The sequence below is a fragment of the Protopterus annectens genome, chromosome 6.part0 (genome assembly GCF_019279795.1).
Source record: "Protopterus annectens isolate FY-2018-M chromosome 6.part0, PAN1.0, whole genome shotgun sequence".
In the NCBI taxonomy this organism is placed as follows: Eukaryota; Metazoa; Chordata; order Ceratodontiformes; family Protopteridae; genus Protopterus; species Protopterus annectens.
Genome location: NC_056737.1, coordinates 210,013,154 through 210,033,315, shown reverse-complemented (window position 1 = coordinate 210,033,315; position 20,162 = coordinate 210,013,154). Strand labels below are relative to the sequence as shown.

The following is a 20,162-nucleotide window of genomic DNA, read 5'->3' as shown; positions in this document are numbered from 1 at the left end:
TTATTCTACGTGCCCACTGGTGTCTGTTATAAAATATATGTAAAATACACATGAGCAACCTATAAACTAAACAGGTCCTTATGCACATTGCTTTCACATATACCCAAGTCCATTCGTACCCCAGGAAGTATTTGGATAATAAGCTTCTACAAGGACCAAAATCCAACTGGAATGACAGGCAAAGTGTCATTGGAAAAGGAAGATTAGCAAATAAGAGGGAAAATGAGAAATAACGAGGCTGCAGCGAAGTGACTGCTACCTATGAAATGCAATCTGAGAATTCAGCTAGCATACAATCAGTTAGTTGCTTTTTCTTGTGCCCCCTCCCAATAGGAAAGAAAGATAGTTTACCATGAGTGTTCATATGATACAGGAAGACTTAAGAACTCACAGTCTAAAGGAAATGATAGCAACAGCACAATATTGTAAATCAGTGAACCCCAACTTGTCACAAAACAAAAGTTAAAATAGCTCACTGATAAAATAAGTGTCACGTCCCAACACTCCGTTGTTGTTGTCTTTCGGCTTTTCCCGGTTAGCAGGAAAAAAGCACAAAGGTTCCAAACCGGTAGTAGCACTCAACAGACTTTAATAAATACACGAACAAACATCCAAGATAAATGCTGACAAGCTCAAATTTATGTTTTCATCCCACAACTTCTTCAGATAAAATTTCTTCTCCAAGCCACCACCTTTATACAATCAGCAATTAATCGTGTTATCTTTCTGCAAAACACCTAATTCCTTCACACTCCACAAGAGTACAATTTTGCTGTCAAAGTAAAAGATCTTACAATTAGTATAGCAAGTGATACACTGATACACTTTTCCCGGTTAGGGGTCACCACAGTGGAACTCTGGTACGCTAATGATTGGCAGTAGATTTTCACAAATGCCGAGGTGCCAGCTTGACGTTCAACCTTTAACGAAGGCACTCCCATTTACGCATGTCTTTCGAACACCCACCCAACCACAGGGAGGCATGCAGACTCCACACAGAAGGCACTGCCCGCAGTCCGTAATCAGTATAAATCTCTATTTTTCACCAATGTTAAGCGCTTTCATCTACTAGTCCGTAGATTTCATCAGGACATGTACCCATTCCTAGTCATCCGTTTAAATACATTCATTCTTCCAATCACATTCAAGACTGCATTACATTTAAATTTGAATAAATTACATATTAAAGAACTAGTGTCTAAATTGATGTCTATACTCATGAATTACACTAAAACATATATAACAAATGTATGCTTACTTATAAAATACCAATATTACATAGTTAAATTAAATGTTGCAAAAAATATATATATTGAATATTATATAATTCATATTATACATTGCTAATTTTATATAAAAATGTATAAAAAGTTATAAAAATTTTTGATATAACAATGCATATGTATATCTAGTGGGAGACTGTTATAACTAAATATTATATATTAAATTATGTTTTCCATTTGATTAAAGGTGATGTATGAAATATAAAATAAAAGTTCATTTTATAACTTCTAAAAGTATATATTCAAGCAGTACATATCATTTTACAGATTCTACATAACAGTTCATGCCTGTAATAAAGGTTTAGTGGGGATACATTCATTTAATCTTGGGGGATTGGCTGCATTTAACAATATTTGCCACTTTACCGCTTTCTCCCCTAGTTTAGCCTTAATATTTCCCCCTCTTATACTTGTCATGACACAATCTAAAATAGCAAACCTGAAGGTGTCGCAACTACTACTAGTTTCAAGATGCCTATATAGGGCATTATTCTTGTCCTTCTTTTTTATACAAATGATCATATATAACTGCGGTGGTGGTGCTGCGGTAGCGTTGTCGCCTCACAGTAAGACGCTGACCGGTTCGACTTTCAGCTAGAGCGTCTTCTGCGTGGAGATGTGCGTGAATGGGCGTACCCTCGTTGAAGGTTGTGTGTCAGGGCTGGCAACTCGGCACGTAAAAATCAACTGCCAATCATTAGCGGACCGGAGTTCCGCTGTGGCGACCCCTAACCGGGAAAAGCCGAAAGACACAACAACAACAAATGATCATATATATGATTCCTGAGCCTTCTATCCATTTTTCCTACATAGAAACTAGGACGCTTGGTACACTTACCTAAATATAGTAAATGTTGGGTCTGACAATTCCCCTTCTTAAATCTTATTCTAGTTTTATTAGGATTTCCTAGTGGTAGTTTTCTCCTCCATAATAGCTTGACATTGGTTGCGGTTTCCACATCTACTGGTACCGTCCCTTGTATCTTTGAAGTTGTTACCCTTATGTGTTGTCCTCATTTCTATCATTCTTTTTAGGATTTGCTCCCGTCTTGAATACAAAGCAGGGTACGTCTCCTAATTTATTATGAACCCCTTCGTCACTCCTTAAAATATTCCAATTATTATATATAATGTTCTTTACTTCCACCACCGATGGGTTGAATTCTAATATACAGGCTCTACTGTATCCCTTGATATTATCAGGGTCTTTCTCCTTGGTAATTTGATTGTCTATAATCATGTCTCTAGCCAATAGTGGAATATATTTCTTCCCCCATTCCCTTTTGACATAGTTGTTAATGTCCTGTATTAAATTGTCTGAATATCCCCTTACTGAACACTTCTCCTATATTATTAATTTCTGCTACCATTTCAGAATATACAGAAGTCATCCGTGCAGCTCTAATGCATTGTCCTTTCAGGATACTTCTCTTCTGGGAGTTGGGATGATTACTGGAAAATTCCAAATACGAATTACTGAATGTATCCTTACGATAGATTTTGGACTGGAAACTATTTCCATCACTATAAGTGTATGCATCCAAATAATAATTAATACCCTTCTTGTTATAATCATGGGTAAATTTTAAATATGTACTAGTACTCTTTAGATAATCTATAAACTGCTTGATAAGATCCACTGGGCCATTCCACAAAATAAATATGTCATCCAAAAACCTGACATAACAATCGATGGAGTCATACCAGTGGGTGTCGATAATATGTTCTTCCTCCCAGTCTAGTAGTACTAAATTGGCGTATATGGGGGCACAGGCTGTCCCCATAGCTACGCCTTGTGTTTGTTTATAGTACTCTCCTTCAAAATAGATATAATCATTATCCAATTATATTCCTGTATTAAGTTGATTCTGTCCCAGCCAAGTAGGGTATGTTTTTGGATACTTTTTATAAATCTCCTAGTACCATCCTCTTTAGGTATACTAGAAAATAAGTCAATAACATCTATGGTTAAAAATACCAGATTATGCTTCCATAATTCTGTTTTAATTCTACTTTGGAAGTCCAAGGAGTCTTTAACTATATGTGGAACTCCTTTGTACATAGATTTTAACCACCTGTCTATTGCCTTTCCATATGGGCAAGTCTTACTTTTACTCCCTGATGTTATTGGACGGAAAGGGGGATTTTCCAAATTTTTGTGTATTTTAGGTATTCCTACTATTGTAGCGGTCACCGGATGTTCCACTTTCAGAAAACTTATAAGTGTCAATGTCTATACATTTGTCTAATAAAAATTCTTCCAAATATAAATCAATCCTTCTATGGGCAATATTGATTTGATTAATGGAAGAAATCTCGTAATTCCTTGAATTGTTCAAAATGTATATCTTCTGTGTGTATTCTATCACATCATATAATACTATTCCCCCTCCGTTATCAGGGGGTCATTATACGAATATTGTGGTTGTCACAAATGTCCCATAGTGCTTTTTGTTCATCAACACTCAGGTTTTCCCTGTGTCTACGATACTTAGATTTCTCCTGTAATCCATACAGTTCATTAACCACAACCTTTTCAAAGGCAACTAGTGTGTTGTGCATAGGTGGAGTAAAATCACTTTTCTTTCTCAATTCATTATTATAAGCTCTATCATTCTGATTCTGAAAAAATAGTCCCAAATTCAGTTTTCTTAAATAGAACTTAAATTCAACTATATTGTCCACTATATCAAACCTTCTTGTAGGGACATATTTCATGCCTCTAGCAAACAATTTGAAATGTTCTGCTTGAATCTGGTATTGTGTGTAATTGTAAATGTTAAAATCTCCCACTAGATATACATATGCATTGTTATATCAACATTTTTTATAACTTTTTATACATTTTATATAAAATTAGCAATGTATAATATGAATTATATAATATTCAATATAAATTTTTTGCAACATTTAGTTTATTTTAACTATGTAATATGGTGTTTTATAAGTAAGCATATATTTGTTATATATGTTTTAGTGTAATCCATGAGTATAGACATCAGTTTAGACACTAGTTCTTTAATATGTAATTTATTTAAATTTAAATGTAATGCAGTCTTGAATGTGATTGGAAGAATGAATGTATTTAAATGGACGACTAGGAATGGGTACATGTTCTGATGAAATCTACGGACTAGTAGATGAAAACGCTTAACACTGGTGAAAAATAAAGAGATTTATACTGATTACGGACTGTTGGGACGTGACACTTATTTTATCAGTGAGCTATTTTAACTTTCTGTTTTGCAACAGCACAATATTGATAAATGCTTAACATCGCTTCAAACGTCATAATATATCGGTGTAATCAAATACACTGTTACTAGTTAATCTGCACAAGCACAGGGGCATAACAAAGGTGAAAAAGCAATAAATCAGGACCCGTGACTTTTAACAGGACATTTTACAGCTGATCCCTGGTGCAGGATAACTAAGTTCAGTTGAACAGTCACTAACACATCTACTAAAAGTAGACCTTTAGTAATCAAACATTAAATAAAGACAAAAGGCCCACTTCAGACTGTCAGCATCCTCCATTGTGTGGGTGCATCAGGTGGCTTATAAGTTGTCTTGTCTTCTACCCTCTTAGACAGTCCTAGAGATTAGTTAATAATAATATTTTCAGGTAACCATGATAATTTCTACTTAGTAAAGGTTTTACTTGGGCTAGATATTGCTTGATTCTGACTTTCAAAGTAATGACATGGATGATGTAATACAGAACCAGAGCTGGGTACTGTGCTGCTTAAACTGCATAAAACATGGATGATGTAATACATCATCTGGGCTGGGTACTTTGCTGCTTAAGCTGCATAAAACATGGATGATGTAATACATAATCAGGGCTGGGTACTGTACGACATAAACGGCATAAAATATGGATGATGTAATACATAATCAGGGCTGGGTACTGTACTGCTTAAACTGCATAAAACATGGGTGATATAATACATAACCAGGACTGGGCACTATGCTGCTTAAACTGCATAAAACATGGATGATGTAATATATAATCATGGCTGGGTACTGTCCTACTTAAACTGCATAAAACATACATGATGTAATATATAACATGGATGATGCAATACATAATCAGGGCTGGCTACTGTGCTGCTTAAACTGCATAATATTTAATCAATATTTGGTGACTATCATAATGACAATACAATAAAAGGTAGTTATAACACCAGATTTCAACACAATTAAAATTTTGAATATAATAATGCGCTCAAAAATGGATTTCATGAAATTTTGGAAGTTGTACTTTTTTAGGGAGGAGTGATGCCTCCCCACATGCCCCATACAGGTGGTTGTGACATATGTTAAAACTATAATCACTTAGGTTCACAGGTTCATAAGTGAATACATTGCTAACTGCTCTGAAGGGCCATTTTAAGCATAGCCAATAACCTGATGTCAGAATTAAACCCTGCACTTTGTGTCTATGAGGTGAAGACCTTTAATCAGTATTCCACACCCATCAACTATCTTCTTACCAGACATTTTGTACTTTGAAAGATATCACTCTCAGGAATTGACCAAGAGCTACATTTTATAAAGGCATTATTGACTAATTCAACTACTCTCAGTTACAGGCAACAATACAGGCCATAAGCAATATCACTGCTCTAGGTGTACCAGAGTAAACAAATGTGTTGTTTCACAACATTCATACAACTGCGCTCAACCTCTGGGGGGGAACTGAACATACAAATAACCAGGAATTAGATACAAATCAACTTAAGAGAAGTAAAAAAAAAAAAAAAAAAAATTGTGGTCATAATATACCACATGGTATCTCAGAAATGTACAGAATAAGTTCTAGAACCACCCTTGAGCATAAAGAATGACTTATGGTTCTATCTTGGATGAGTGACTAACACAAAAGAGAATAGTGAACATCCAGTACGGTTTAGCTAAAAATAGCTTTTCCATTGCCAGCAAGTTCATTTTAGGCTGTGTCCTTTAAAAGACCTAAGCTAATAGGCCTTGCAGTGAAGGCCTTTTGCTATGTAGTCAATGATGGATAACCTTATTCAACAATATGAAATTCATAACAGGGTTAAGAATTGGTTTGTTTGTTTGTCTTTGGGCTTTTCCCGGTAAGGGGCCGCCACAGCAGAATAATGATTGGCAGCAGATTTTTACGAAACGCCGAGGTGCCAGCTCGACGCCCAACCTTCAACGAAGGCATGCCCATTTACGCACGCATGTCTTTCGAACGCTACCCAACTGCGGGGAGGACATGCAGACTCCGCGCAGAAGGCACTCCCAAGCCCAGCCGAGAATCGAACGGGAGAACCTCTTGCTGTGAGGTAACAACGCTATCACCGTACCACAGCGGCTGTTAGTGTTAAGAATTGGTAAATGGTAAGAATACTGCTCAAATACCAAGAATGCTTGGAGGCAAATTCTACAATCCCTCAGGTATCCAGTCTGGTACATGGATGTTTTTAAACCTTTATACACATGGCAGTCCAGGTAAAACAGTATTTTTAAGCAATATGTACAAAAATCATCACAGTTACAAATAAAACAGCATATGCACATCTTAAAGAACAGACTCTTTTGAAATGCTATACGATAACATTTGTCCTTAAACAGGAATGAACTATAGGTTATACATGTGGCCAATGATTTAAAAAATGGAAATAATGCTGAGGCTGAAGGGTATTGGCATCTATGAGGGCACACACTTCAAATGTTTAGTCCATGTAGCTAACATGTACTTGCAGGACAGTTTGGAAAAACGTCATCTACAGATATAAGAATATAACCAATCCAGTTACTCAGCCTTCATTACGTCTCTGCTACAGAAATGTCCTAATATACTATCCCCCAGACATAATACAGATGTATAAAAGACAGAGCTTATTCAGAGAACGTTGACTCCCTGTTACTAGGGGAATGAGAAGCCTACAATCATATTCTATTCATTATGATACATATTCTCTTTTTAGGCCCAGATTTACAACATTATGTATTCATGTTATACGACATTCATACATGTTGCTCTGAACAGAAATGAAAGCTGCAGTTTTGATTTCATCTATTTTGCAAATGTTGCAGTTTTCAGTTTCAAATTATCATGGTTACCTGACTTGGCCTTATTCACAAATGACAGACATATACTGATTCAAGATATTCTTAGAAATATGTGCCATACTAGCTGAATGTCTTTGGGCATGATAGTTAACCTCTTAGTGTGTATAGCATACAGGTCAGTATCTTCAAAGAGGATGACAAGTTAAGCCTCACTTGCCTCCTGCAAGGCCATGTCGTATGTCAGGACAAGATAAGTTTATGGTTGACTTTACACTGGACATTGTATAACCTAATAGCTGTTAATGAAGGCACAGAGAATAGTTTTATATATGTACTTGTTTGACAGCATAAGTGAAATATGTGTACTTTGCTGAAGCAATTAAAATCTATGACAGTATGTTTGAAATCACATGAAAAGTACAGAAAATGTCTTAGAATAATATATCATCATCGTCAGGTCTAAAATATAAAATATACTTGGTGACTGCAGGTATAAAAATACAGAGCACTTTTTTTTCTTTTTACAATGTACTTCACTAATTATGAATATGTATTTTTTTTTTTGGGGGGGGGGGGGTTTAAATCATACATCCGGAAGCCAAAAGAGCTATATTCTGAGGAAAGAAGTAACAACTCCTCAGTAAAGATATATTCTATAAATGATTTATATTCTCCAACATTCCTCAGTCTAAGAATAAAGCATACATTCTTCCCGAAATAAAATGGAGTACAATTAAGCATGACAAACAATGACCTGTGTCATCTTACACACTTGCTGGCACATTATGCACAGTCGCCAGAGATCTTCCTTCCATGCACTCTTCTTGCATCAGATGATGTTCAGTAAGTCACTAGATGAATTTTCTAGAGAACCACTGTCTGCAAATACCACCTCAAGATCACTGGTTACAGTTCTCGTACACATTTTTATCTCCTTAGCTTTTCCAGCAGAAGTTTGTAGTTTTATACTGTAAATGATTACAAGACATTTTAATAGAGAATAAAGAAAATATTGCCTTATTGACAAAAACAAGTCTATTTTTTGTTACCTTCTAGTGTTTTTTTTTTTTCAGACAAATCCTAGTAATATATAATAGAGGAAACAGCAATGAGGACAAGGGATTCCTAATGCTCTATTAAATATATGGACAACTATTGGAACTTCCACTAGGAAAATTCTTAGCTACGAAATTTTATACAGAAAACTTTTTCACTGCTGTGGAATTTCCTCTAACAAAAGGAGCCTTTTTTCTTACTAGCAAATAAAACTCTGTATTCCAACTGTGGGTAACTAAAATTTCTGAAGACTCCACATTGTTCCTAGTGTCAACACCATCCTTTTCCACTCACAAATAACACAATCAAATAGAGGTGGCCCAGAGCTGTGAGTATAGCCCTCAGCCTAAACTAGGTCCGAAGGAACAACACAGAATGCTAGGGTGTACTCATAAATGGAAAGTAGACCTGTATCAAGAAAAGGCCCTAGTCCTTTTAGACTTAAGAGTGGTATTTTAGTACCAGTAAAATAGACAGGACCAGCGTACCCAATGAAAATGCTCAGTAGAGGTAGGAAATGCACCAGAGAGAGGTATCTCTCTGCCTTATCAGTCAGCCAGCATCCCACTGAATCCCCAAGAAATATATAGTACACACTCAAAATAACCAGTAGACAGATGTTCATTTCACATTCCTTTATTATTGCATCCAAGTGCTACTTAGTGTTACAGATGATTACTGGGTTAAGTCACTGTTTTTATTTATTTATGTTATTTATTTATATTTGTTGACCGATAGTATCCGACTGGACATAGGTCCATTTTCAGAGGAGGCCCGGGGAGAAAAGCTCCACAGTTAAAATATACAGACAGTAGTTACATTGGATTTACATAGCAATTAACAATATGATCAACATAGCAATTAAAAATTACAAACATAGTTACAAATGAAGAACATAGTACAGCAGTAGACAACTAGAATCTTTATCATCTGCGAAGTACATAACAGAAAAACAATTGTTACAATAAGAAGTTCCTGCTGTATAATAAGTAGTTAGGCTTATGAGCATCCAAGCTTGCTATAATCAAGGTAGTTAGTGGGGTGGAAAGAAAGGTAGTGGGTGGATGGGGTGGGTGATATTAGAGGGAGAGTTGCAAGGGCATAGCCAGCATGTTTTTAGGTGCGCTTTTAGTAAAGTTTTGAAGTGGGTACATTAAGGTATGGAGGTAATTGTCGGTGGGAGGGAGTTCCATAATTTGGCTATGGTGCAAGAGAATAGTGCTTCACCAGCAGAGTTATTGGCTTTAGTGATCTGTAAGTGATTTTTGTTGTGGACCTTAGTGGTCTGGTGGTGCGATAGGGTTGGAGTAGATTCTGGAGGGGTGGGACACTTAGTGGATGGTTTACTAGTTTGTGGGCGAGTGTGAGTTGATACCATTGAAGGAGGTGAGGGAATTCAAGCCAGCCCAGTTCAGCAAGGGAGAGACTGTGGTGACTACGGTAGGATGCAACTGCGGCAAATTTGGCGATTTGGTTGTAGCAGGTCTTGAGCTTGTTTAGATCGCATTGCCTTAGGTTGGTATATATTGGAGAGGCATAAATTAGGGTGGAGATAAGGTGGGAAGTTGCTATTGAAATCTTTGCTGCTTTGGTGAGAAGTAGCTTATTTCTGTATAACGCTCCTAGTTTTTTGTGGACATTTTACGGTCATGGATATGTGAATGCCAAATTTTAGTTTGTCTATTTCAACTCTTAGCAAGTTGGTGTGTTCTGTTGGGTGTATAGTGGTGTTGTCTTTTGCTGTGATGTTAAAGTGGGAGTTGTTTTGAGTATGTTTGGTGGGTTTGAAGATGAGTAGTTTAGGTTTGTTTGGGTTGAGTATTAACTGGGCATCTGATAACAGAGTTTCAACAGAGGAAAAGGCTTCCTGTGTGACTTTTTGCAGTTTGGGTAGGGACTGGGCCGAGCAGATGATGGTCAAGTAATCTGCGTATTGTATGAGTGTGCCATGTTTGGTGGCAGAAGCTAGATTATTGGTGAAAATAGAGAAGAGTAGGGGTCCAAGGATGGATCCTTGGGGAACCCCTATAGAGACAAGTAGTTGGGGAGATGTGTCATTCTGCCATACAATGGATTGTTGGTGGTCAGACAGGTAACTCTGAAACCAGTTGGTGACTGATTGAGAGAAGGATTTATTGAGGACAGAGATGAGTTGTTTGTGGGACCACATCAAATGCTTTAGATAGGTCTAGGAAAGTAGCAGAGGAGAGACAGCCATTGTTTTTATGCTGAAGGATAGTGTTATTAAAGGAGAGTAAGGCAGTGGTGGTGCTATGGTTTGGTTGGAAACCATGTTGAGTACTGGAAAGGAGGTTGTTAGTAAGGAGGTAGTCTGAGACCTGAGAGTGAATGCATCTCTCTAGTATTTTGGAGAGTGGAGAATAGCTATGGGGCAGTAATTGGTTAGTTCTGTGGAGGGGCCACCTTTGTGGAGGGGAATTATAGGCGATACTTTCCATAGTGCTGGAACGTAACTTTCTGACAGAGATTGGTTAATCAAGATGGATACTGGGTAGGCTAGAGCATCAGCTGTGATTTGTAAGTATTCACTTGGGAGGTTGTCTGCTGCTAATTTGGTGGGCTTAAGTTTAGTTAAGAGTTTTTTTATGTTGGAGGTAGGAACAGGAAAAAAAGAGAAGACAGTGGGGAGACTACTAGTTGAAGTTGTGAGTTGGAGTGGAGGGGGGTTGTGTTGTCTAGCTAGTGATAGTATGGTTTGTGTGAAGTGTGTGTTGAATGAGGTAGCAATATTTTTGGAGGAGTGAGGGATGTTAGGCGGAGGGGTACTGACTATACCAGAGTGGAGGATGGAGTTTATGGAGGACCAGAATTGTTTGGGGTTGTGTTGGGAGGAGTCTAGGGCAGACTGGTAGTATTGGAATTTGTCCTGTTTTATTTGCTTTTTGACTCTATTGTGTAGTTCTAGGAATTTCTGTCTAGTTGAGGGGGTTTTGGTTTTGCGCCAGTGCTCCCAGGCTTTATCCCTGTTTTTCATTTCTGACTTAGTGGTTTTCTGTAGGCATGGGGAGGGTTGTGCTTTGGTTCTGGAAAGTCTTACGGGGCCTGGTAATTAAGGATGCTCAGGAAGGTAGTATTAAAAAATTCAACTGGGTCATCAAGACTGAGGTACTTTAGAGGATGCCAGTTACATTCTTTGAGGGATGAGATGAATGTGAGTGGGTTAAAGTTTAGTTTTTTACGTATTTGATGGTAGATGACACGTTTAACTTGGTATAGGTGTTTTTTGAGTAGGAATGTTGGGGAGTGATCACTGAGGCTATCCAATAAGCAGCCTGCTATATATGACTGGGGGCTCTTACTGACTAGTATCCAATCCAGGGTAGTGTGCTTGTTGGAGTTTTTATTTATCCTGGTTGGCGACTGGTCTAGTTGGGTGAAGCCATGATGGTTTAGATGATGGGCTGGACGGTTGCCAGAACAGGATTGCCAGTCAATATCGAAATCACCTAAACTTATAGTTTTTTTTTTATTATACAGTAAATGGGAGTGGCTAGGGCTGGTAGCCAGTCAGCATGTGCAGGCGTGTGAGAGTGGGCTGAAGCCTTTATTTAAATTCGTGCTGAAAGGTGAACCCAGTCCTCAGACTTCCATTGGATTATCAGAGAGATCATAAAACACCAATCAGAATTATTATAATTCCATCTATAGTTTAAATAACTTTTGAGCATTCAGTCACTAAAATGTAATGAGTAAAATGCAATGAGTAAAACAGGAGTGTCCACAAACCAAAGTAATTTAATTCACATGTTAAAAGTGTCAGATGGGTGCCCAAGTAAGTTAAATCCACTAAACATTTGTGGTGCTTTTGAATTTCCTCTTCTTCAGGGATGCAATCATACTCTAAAGGGAACTTTTAGTAAGTTTCTATTAGGTTTTGTTTTAACAAAAAGTTCATAATTTTAGAGATTCAAGTTAATAATCAACACTGAAAAGACTGAAAACTGCTAAATACAAAGAGGCTCAAATAACTTCAAAGGAATTCCAAATAAAAACTACAGATAAAAAAAGTAAATGAATTAACTGAGAAAACCTACCAGTAAAAAAGTGAAACCAAGAGCAAGGTACAGTGGAGATAGAAAAATGGAATCTAGTATTCCTGAATTTAATCAAGAGATATAGTGGAGATAATAGGAAAAAAATAATAGTACTCTAAAACTTAAGCAAAGACTATGGGAAACCTTATAGTCCCAACCTATAAGATGAGCCGGTGTTGCAGAAAGCAAATGTGAAAAATGGTCTTAATCCTTGGTGATATTTACAGTGGTCAAGTTTTCTGAGGTTGAGGATCAGGATGATGGACTCTGGTATTCAGTCCTGTTTTTTTTCCTAGCCATTAGATAAATCTGCCATATTAGTTCCTTTTTCTCCAGTAAATCATTGTGGTTACCATCCCACGGGTTTTTAGGAATATGGTAGAGGATGTGGAATTTGAAGACATTGTGCCCTGCATTGTGCTTTGCATGCACTGCAAGCGGGTTTGAAAGGTTGTGGTATGTTAGGTCATGCAGGTGTTTAGCCACTCTTGACTTTAGTTTGTTGACTGTTTTTCCTACATAAAAAGCTTTGTAGCTGGTGCATTATGCTCTATATACCACACCTTCGGTGTTGCAGTCTCCCCTAATATGTGCAGGCAATTCAATGTGGTTGATGGGATAATAAAAGGTGTTTCTTGGCTCATGTAGCCACAGGGGATTTAATGGGACACTGGCTGACTGATAAGGCAGAGAGATACCTCTCTGTGGTGCATTTCCTACCTCTACTAAATATTTTTGTAGGGTATACTGGTCCTGTCTATTTTACTGGTACTAAAATACCACTCCAGTCTAAAAGAAATAAGACCTTTTCTTGATACAGGTCTACTTTCCCTTTGTGATTCCACTCGCAAATAACAGAAAAAATTCCCTTAGTTACAGCAGTAAATGCTTAAAAAAGTGTGGTGCTACTACAATAGCTTTCCAAATGTATATCTTAATGTTATTAGAATATTTTTCACCTTGAAGCAGCTGTTCTTAAAAATAAGGCTGAGAATGAGGGGTGCATTTTCTGTATATACAGATTTATCCCTGGCCACATGATTGTTAACATGATACTATACTCCTTAGGGAGGAATAAATGTGTCTGAAGAGTGAGCTTAGTGGTTTCAGAAATTTATAGCAGTCTAAAACCCACTAGATAGGTCCTTGTTGCTTGCATCATACTATAAGCTCCAGTCGGTCATAATACAAGTCAGAGGAGTCCTTGACAATGCCCCTGTTGTACTGTGGATCAGTTCAGTCATAAAACGAGGGAGCGAAATCCTTGACAATACCCCAGTTGTACTGTGGATCAGTTCTCTTGCAAGTGTTTTCATGACTATATTCCTTGAGCACACCAGTCTGTGATGTGTGGTATTACCTGCCAAATAAGGGGGTGCTGAAAGCTGCAAGACCTGCTTTTCATTCATGGCATGATAATGGTGACAGCTTCAGGCCAAGACAAGAAAGGTGGGTACCAAGGAGCAACAATCAGGAATTATGACAAGATGAGGAGAGATGTAGAAGTAATCTGGCCATTCTGGTTTCATTCCACACAGGAGCAGTCAACTCAGAGTAAACATGAAGGATGAAAACCCAATGGTAATGATGTCGCAGACAGAAGTGTGATCATTTGATTACTGAGATATTTTTCCATCTGCCTAGAGGTTTTGTGAAGAACTTTGCAGATGAAGTGAGGGCCGGGTTGTTGGGTTCATATATTACTGTAGGTCAAACCCAGAGTGAGAACATACCAGTCTGTAGACTGGATGAGCAAAACCCCAAACTGCAACTGATTTTCTGGTTGTCATGGTTTCTGCAAAATGCAAATGCCACAATAATGACTGGATTGTCAGTATAGCTAAATGTACTCTTTTTGTGTGTGTCTGCGTTCTAAAATTTTTAAATCCTAAACTCTGACTCAGCAATATGTATATGTATGACTAGTTGTGTTCCTACAGTTCTGGAATCATATAACAATGTCACATCCAAGATATGCATATTTAACACACACCATTATGTACTGTTTGTAGTAGCTGTAGTTTAGACATTATTGGTTGTAGAGTGGTTCATTCTAACATGTGGATCCATATTAAAATGTTGCATGAATGACTAGGAACAAATTTTGCGCTTTTTATAGATAGTTTTATTTTTCAGATTTCTGCAGAATTTCTACTTTACAAAATCCACACAGGGTAAGCCAAACTGCTTAGTCATTTGTTAATATGATTCAGACTTGTCCAGTCAAGACGTCTCTAGTAAGGTACAGAAACTCTGTGGCCAACAAGGATTAAAGTTTTGCTAGACCAAAGCATGGATGAAAAATGCTTTTGTTGGGTGATGAGGTTTGTCTGCTTCCTTCTCAGCAAAGTATAGTCTCACTCTTGAGTAAACCTCCTTTACTACAACTTGTCTCCTGCTCATTTTCCCAGAGCAGCCATCTGCTTGGCACCATCGCCACACTCCAAGAGGGTCCTGAATTCATTAATCCTGCTCCATCCTTAGCAGATCAGATTTATTATTCCACACTTCAGTTCATAGGTTCATACTAGGCTATCTGCCCTAGGGCATTTATAAGCCTAGCCAGAGTGTGTTTGGCTTTCGCCACCCATTTTAAATTAATTTTGCTATGCCTTTTTTTGAGGTTAGTATACTGTGCCTCTGTCTAACAGTGACACAGAAGTGATAGCCGGGGTAAACCTACGATCTCCCATCCACTCATCAAGATTCGTCTTGAAGAGAATCAATGTGGGACTCTGCCTAACCTGGACTGGGATTTTATTCCAGAGTGAAGGGAGCCTCTGGGTTATGAATCTGTCCCTCCAGCATGTCCTATTTATTTCAGTGCTGAGGTTCAAGGCTCTCGAGCGCATAGCTCGATGGGATTTGAATTTTCTGAGGTGCATGTCCATTAATTCTGGGTTGGACATGGCTTTATACGTCAGGCACAGATCGCCTCTGAGCAGGCGGTATGCCACTGAGTAGAGCTGGAGTTTCTTTAACCGGGCAGCATATGGCATCTGTTTGAGCCCTTTGATCCTCTTGGTGAGGTACTTTTCGGGTCTTTCCAGTTGCTGCAGGTGTCTGGTAAGGTACATCCCAAAAGGGGCATTGTACTCAATTATGGGCCTGATGAGGGATGAGTAAAGAGGCACGATGACCTCCCCTGATCTAGATGTGAATCCCTTCATGATTAGGTGGGCTATATAAAATGTTTTTCTAACCACTTTGGCCACGTGGTTGTCAAATGAGAGATTGCTATCAACTTGGGTCCCCAGGTCCCTAATGACTTCTTCTGTACTTAATGGATTACCACTTATGTGGTAATTTGTGGGCACTTTGTTTTTGCCAAAAGGGATGACTATACACTTTTTGGCGTTTAGCTTGAGGCTATGGCTCTGGCACCAGTTGTCTGTTTCTATGAGGCCCTTTTGGAGGATGCTTGTGTTGGCTGGAGAGTTGATTATGGCACCCAGTTTGCAGTCATCTGCGAACTTGGTCAGCCACAGTCCTTCCATGTTGGCCTGTACCGCCGAGAAATATACACCGAACAAGAGAGGTCCCAGGACTGACCCTTGTGGGATGCCACTTGTAACTGGTTTGGAGTCTGACATGGCTCCAGCAATTCTAACCATGTGGGTTCTGTCCTTGAGCCAGTTTGCAACCCATCTAGTGACATAGGGGTTTATATTTAAGCTGCTGAGCTTATCTATAATGCCTGAGTGGGGTATTGTATCGAAGGCTTTTGCGAGATCCAGGTAGGCTGTGTGGACCACCTTCCCCTTGTCAATGGCCTTGGTGACTGTTTCAAAGAAATTGACCAGGTTTAAGAGGCAGGATTTGCCCTTATCAAAGCCAAACTGGGTAGGATCCAGTGTCTGTAGGTCCCCAATATCTTTATTTATGAGGTCCATGATGATCCTTTCCATAGCTTTGCAGACCAAGCTAGTCAGGCTTATGGGGCGATAGTTTCCAGGATCCGTTGAGGCACCACCTTTGTGGAGAGGGACCACTGTTGCTGTACGCCACTCTTTGGGTACATATCCTGTAGTAAGGCTAAGATTGAACAGTAGTTTTATGTTTGGGTTTAGCTCTTCTTGGAGTTCATGTAGGACGCAGCCCGGGACACCATCTGGTCCCATTGATGCTGTGTTTTTTGCTTTTGAGAGGGCGGCTCTTACCTGAGCATCTGAGATGTCAGGGGGGCAGCACTCTGTTGGGATACATATTTGCCCTTTTGGTGGGGAGGGGGGGGAGTTTGCACTGAACCTGTCAGCTAGGATGTTGGCAATGTCTGTGGGCTCGGTGTATTTTTTGTCATTTTGGACTAATTCTGAGCATATCTGGGAATTCCCACCCAGGTTCCTAACATAACTAAAAAAAGCCTTGTGATTATCCTTAGTGTCCTGTGCAATTTTTCTCTCGAAGCTGGCCTTAGACGATTTTATGAGTGCCTGCAGTTTTTTGCTAATACTGATCAGAGATGCCTTCCCTTTTTGAGATTTTGCTCTATCATGTAGTAGCTTCCTCCTTCTATTGTATAGTTTGTTTATGGCTGGGGTCCACCAGACAGGACATCTGCCTTTGGAGGATTGGGTCTTGGTTTTATTTGGGATTGCATGATCCATGCATTCCTGAAGGTGTTCATAGAATGCGTTTATAAAGGATTCTGCGGTCTGGGCCGTATTTTCCACAGGCCCGGGGGCTTTGAAGGATTTCGCCTCGGTTTTGAGGTGTGTGAAATTTGCTTTAGAGAAGTTTTTCACTGTGGTTTTCTGGGCAGGGGTGGGGTCGGGATGTGAATATCCAGTGAGATTAGTTTATGGTCTGATCTTACCAGTGAGGGATACACTTCTGGTCTGGAGCATAGTGTCCCCATGTTGGTGATGATCAGGTCCAGTATGTTTTCCCCTCTTGTGGGAGTGGTAACAAGTTGTTCCATAGCATTTGAGTTTATAAATTCTAGGAACCTTTGGGCTAGGGTGTTGGAGCTAGAGTAATGCTCCCAGTCTATGTTTGGGTAGTTGAAGTCGCCCAATATAATGGTGTTTGGAGAGACCTTCATATTTTCCAGTATTCTCAGGAAGGCCAAGTGGGGTTCCTGTGTTTGGGAGGGTGGTCTGTAGCAGGCTGTAAACTGGAAGGCAGTTTTACCCACAGTCAGTTGCACATGGATAGTCTCGGATGCTTCGTGCTGTGCCACCAACCTGGAGGTGTGGGTATCTTTGAAGAATACTGATACTACCCCTCCTTTTGTGGTTTGGTCCAAGTTTTGGGACCGAAAAGCATGGTATGAGGTATAACCTGGTAGTGCTGGGGTGCTCTCGGGAGCCTTGAACCAGGTTTCTGTTACTGCACAGATATCGATGTTCTCCATGCTAAGGAGAGTTTCGAGTGCGTGCATCTTGAGGTTTAGACTTCTGGCGTTGAGTAGCATTACTCAGTTTCTTATCCCTTGTGATACCTATGGAGGTGGGTTTGTCTTTTGAGCCTTGCCTAAAAAAGGCACTATGGGGGTAGCAAGAGCCTTTGCCAATATCCGAAAGCCCAGGGGTGACAGGTGCAAGCCGTCCCTAGTGAAGCATCATGGCTTGTCGAGCATGTCATCCCAGGCTGACAGGCATTGGATCCCCTTTGAATGACACCAACACTTAAGCCAATTGTTGAAATTGATCATCTTGTCTTCATATTGTGGCATCATTCTTGGTGAGGGTAAGATGCTACTCAAGGTCAGGGTCATACCGGCCTGGGCTACATGCTCAGAGAGCTCCTCTATGTCTCTTTTCATGTAGTCCAGGGAGGTACGTCTCAGGTCATTCACACCAGCATGGACAATGACTGAGTCATATTTGTACTTGCCTTGGAGTGACCTGAGTGCTTGTGTTATGTGGCGGATCCTAGCGCCTGACAGGCAGCTCACCGTGACCTTCTCCTTGTTCAGCCTGGTGAGCGGGACGTCAGTGTGCCTGACGATAGAGTCATCTATTACAAGTGTATCAGGTGTGTTGTTTAGCCTTAAGGGCTGTGACTGTTTGGCACACTGGCTTTGTGAGCTATGTGTTGCACGTGTTTTGTTTTGGGGTAGCGGTTGCTTGGGTGTCTGCTCTGGAGGTCTCTGCTGCTTAGGCAGATTTTTATTTAGAGCCTCCGAGTATGTTTTTGTGTGTTTATGTGTTTGGTTTGTCGTCGTGGTAGGTCTATGTGAGACTGGAATTGTAGTGAGTGTGGTTTCCTTCTCCTCCTGACTGGTTACGCCAGTACTGAGTTGAGAGAGCTTAGCCTCCAGTTTGGCTATATGGTTGCATCTCTCACATGTGTTGGAATTTGTTGGGAGGAGGAGAGGGTTGTCTGTATACATGAGGAGTTGTAACATTGCCTCAAGATTCCCAGTTTCACCAGCTGGACCGGAGAGGAGATTGACAACTGACCTTTGGACATGCTAGAATAGTATTGGGAATCCCTTTAGAATTGAAGAAAAGGGCCAATGGGGAACAAGGTACTCAAGGGGAGTTTGTGAGGGTGTAGTGCTTTTAATTTTTTAGAGCTGACTTATATAATTGCTTTAGTGAGCAAGTGCCAGGTAACTTAAATGCAATGTGTTACAGGTAACTTAAATGCAAAAATGACAAACAGTAACTTTCTTTCAAGCGAAACAAGGAAATAAGTACAGTAAGTAATGCAGATATCACCAGGGATCCACAGAAGTGCTAAAAGGCCGCGTTTTAGGTGGAATTAGAATTTCAGGGAAATAAACAAACAACAAGCATACAAGTGCTTAATCCAAAAGACTTAGAAATTATAGCTACACTTTAATCAAGTTACTACCAGCAGTAATAAATACAACTGAATACTTTAAAGAATGCCTGGATTAGTGCTCAAGTTATACAAACAAAGCTAGATTCAGCAGGTCTGGATCTAGTCTATGCTACAGCAAACAAGATGTACCAATTTCAGTAAGAAGCAGTTCAAATATGCAGGCACTATAAGCTTTAACCAGAAATTCCCAGCTCAGAAGGACAGAGTCCAGCCTCTCCTCCCACAAGAGTGCAGAACACGAACCCTCTTAATGTAAAATAACTGGCCTCAAGCCCAAGTGCTTAAACCAGAATTAATACACTTTTAGAATAACAGACACTGAGCCCTCAATCAGCAGTTCCCAACTTAGAAGGATGTAAGCTACCTGTTCTGCCACTACAGTGCAGACCACAAACCTTCTTAATGTAAAACTGGTCTGAAGCCCAGGTGCTTAAACTAAAAGGCTTAGAATGAGTTACACCAAGCAGTAATAAATACAATTGAGTACTTTTAAGATGACGCAAAAGCAAAATAAAGTAGGAAAAAAACACAAATACAGTAAAAGCAGATAAATTTTTTTTTTTTTTTTTTTTTGGAAAGAGAGAAAGGACAGTCCATCTACTGACAATAGCTGATAGCCTGGTCTATCGGAGTTGGGAAACACATAAGAAAGCTGTTAATTGTCTTAAAATGTGCTGCTGCTTTATTTTTCCTTATTTGACGATTCTGCACTTTAAATCAATTTAAAGGTCCCTAATACTTGAAATCACCTTATCCATGCGGTTTATGTTGGTTTGTGGTAACGTTATACTCTCAAGCAATCTTTTTTTGCGTTTTTACATTAAGAGGATTAAGACAGTCCATCTACTGACAATAGCTGATAGCTTGGTCTATCGGAGTTGGGAAACACATAAGAAAGCTGTCAAGTGTAGTCATTGTACCCGCCAAA

The 20,162-nt window shown here is 39.4% G+C and overlaps 1 protein-coding gene across 35 annotated transcripts in view; it reads right to left on the bottom strand.

Annotated features, from left to right (window-relative positions):
- The window catches only part of GPHN (gephyrin), a 2,535,134-nt gene that overhangs the window by 239,905 nt on the left and 2,275,067 nt on the right, over window positions 1–20,162 (bottom strand). The gene's annotated exons all lie outside the window — the stretch shown is intronic.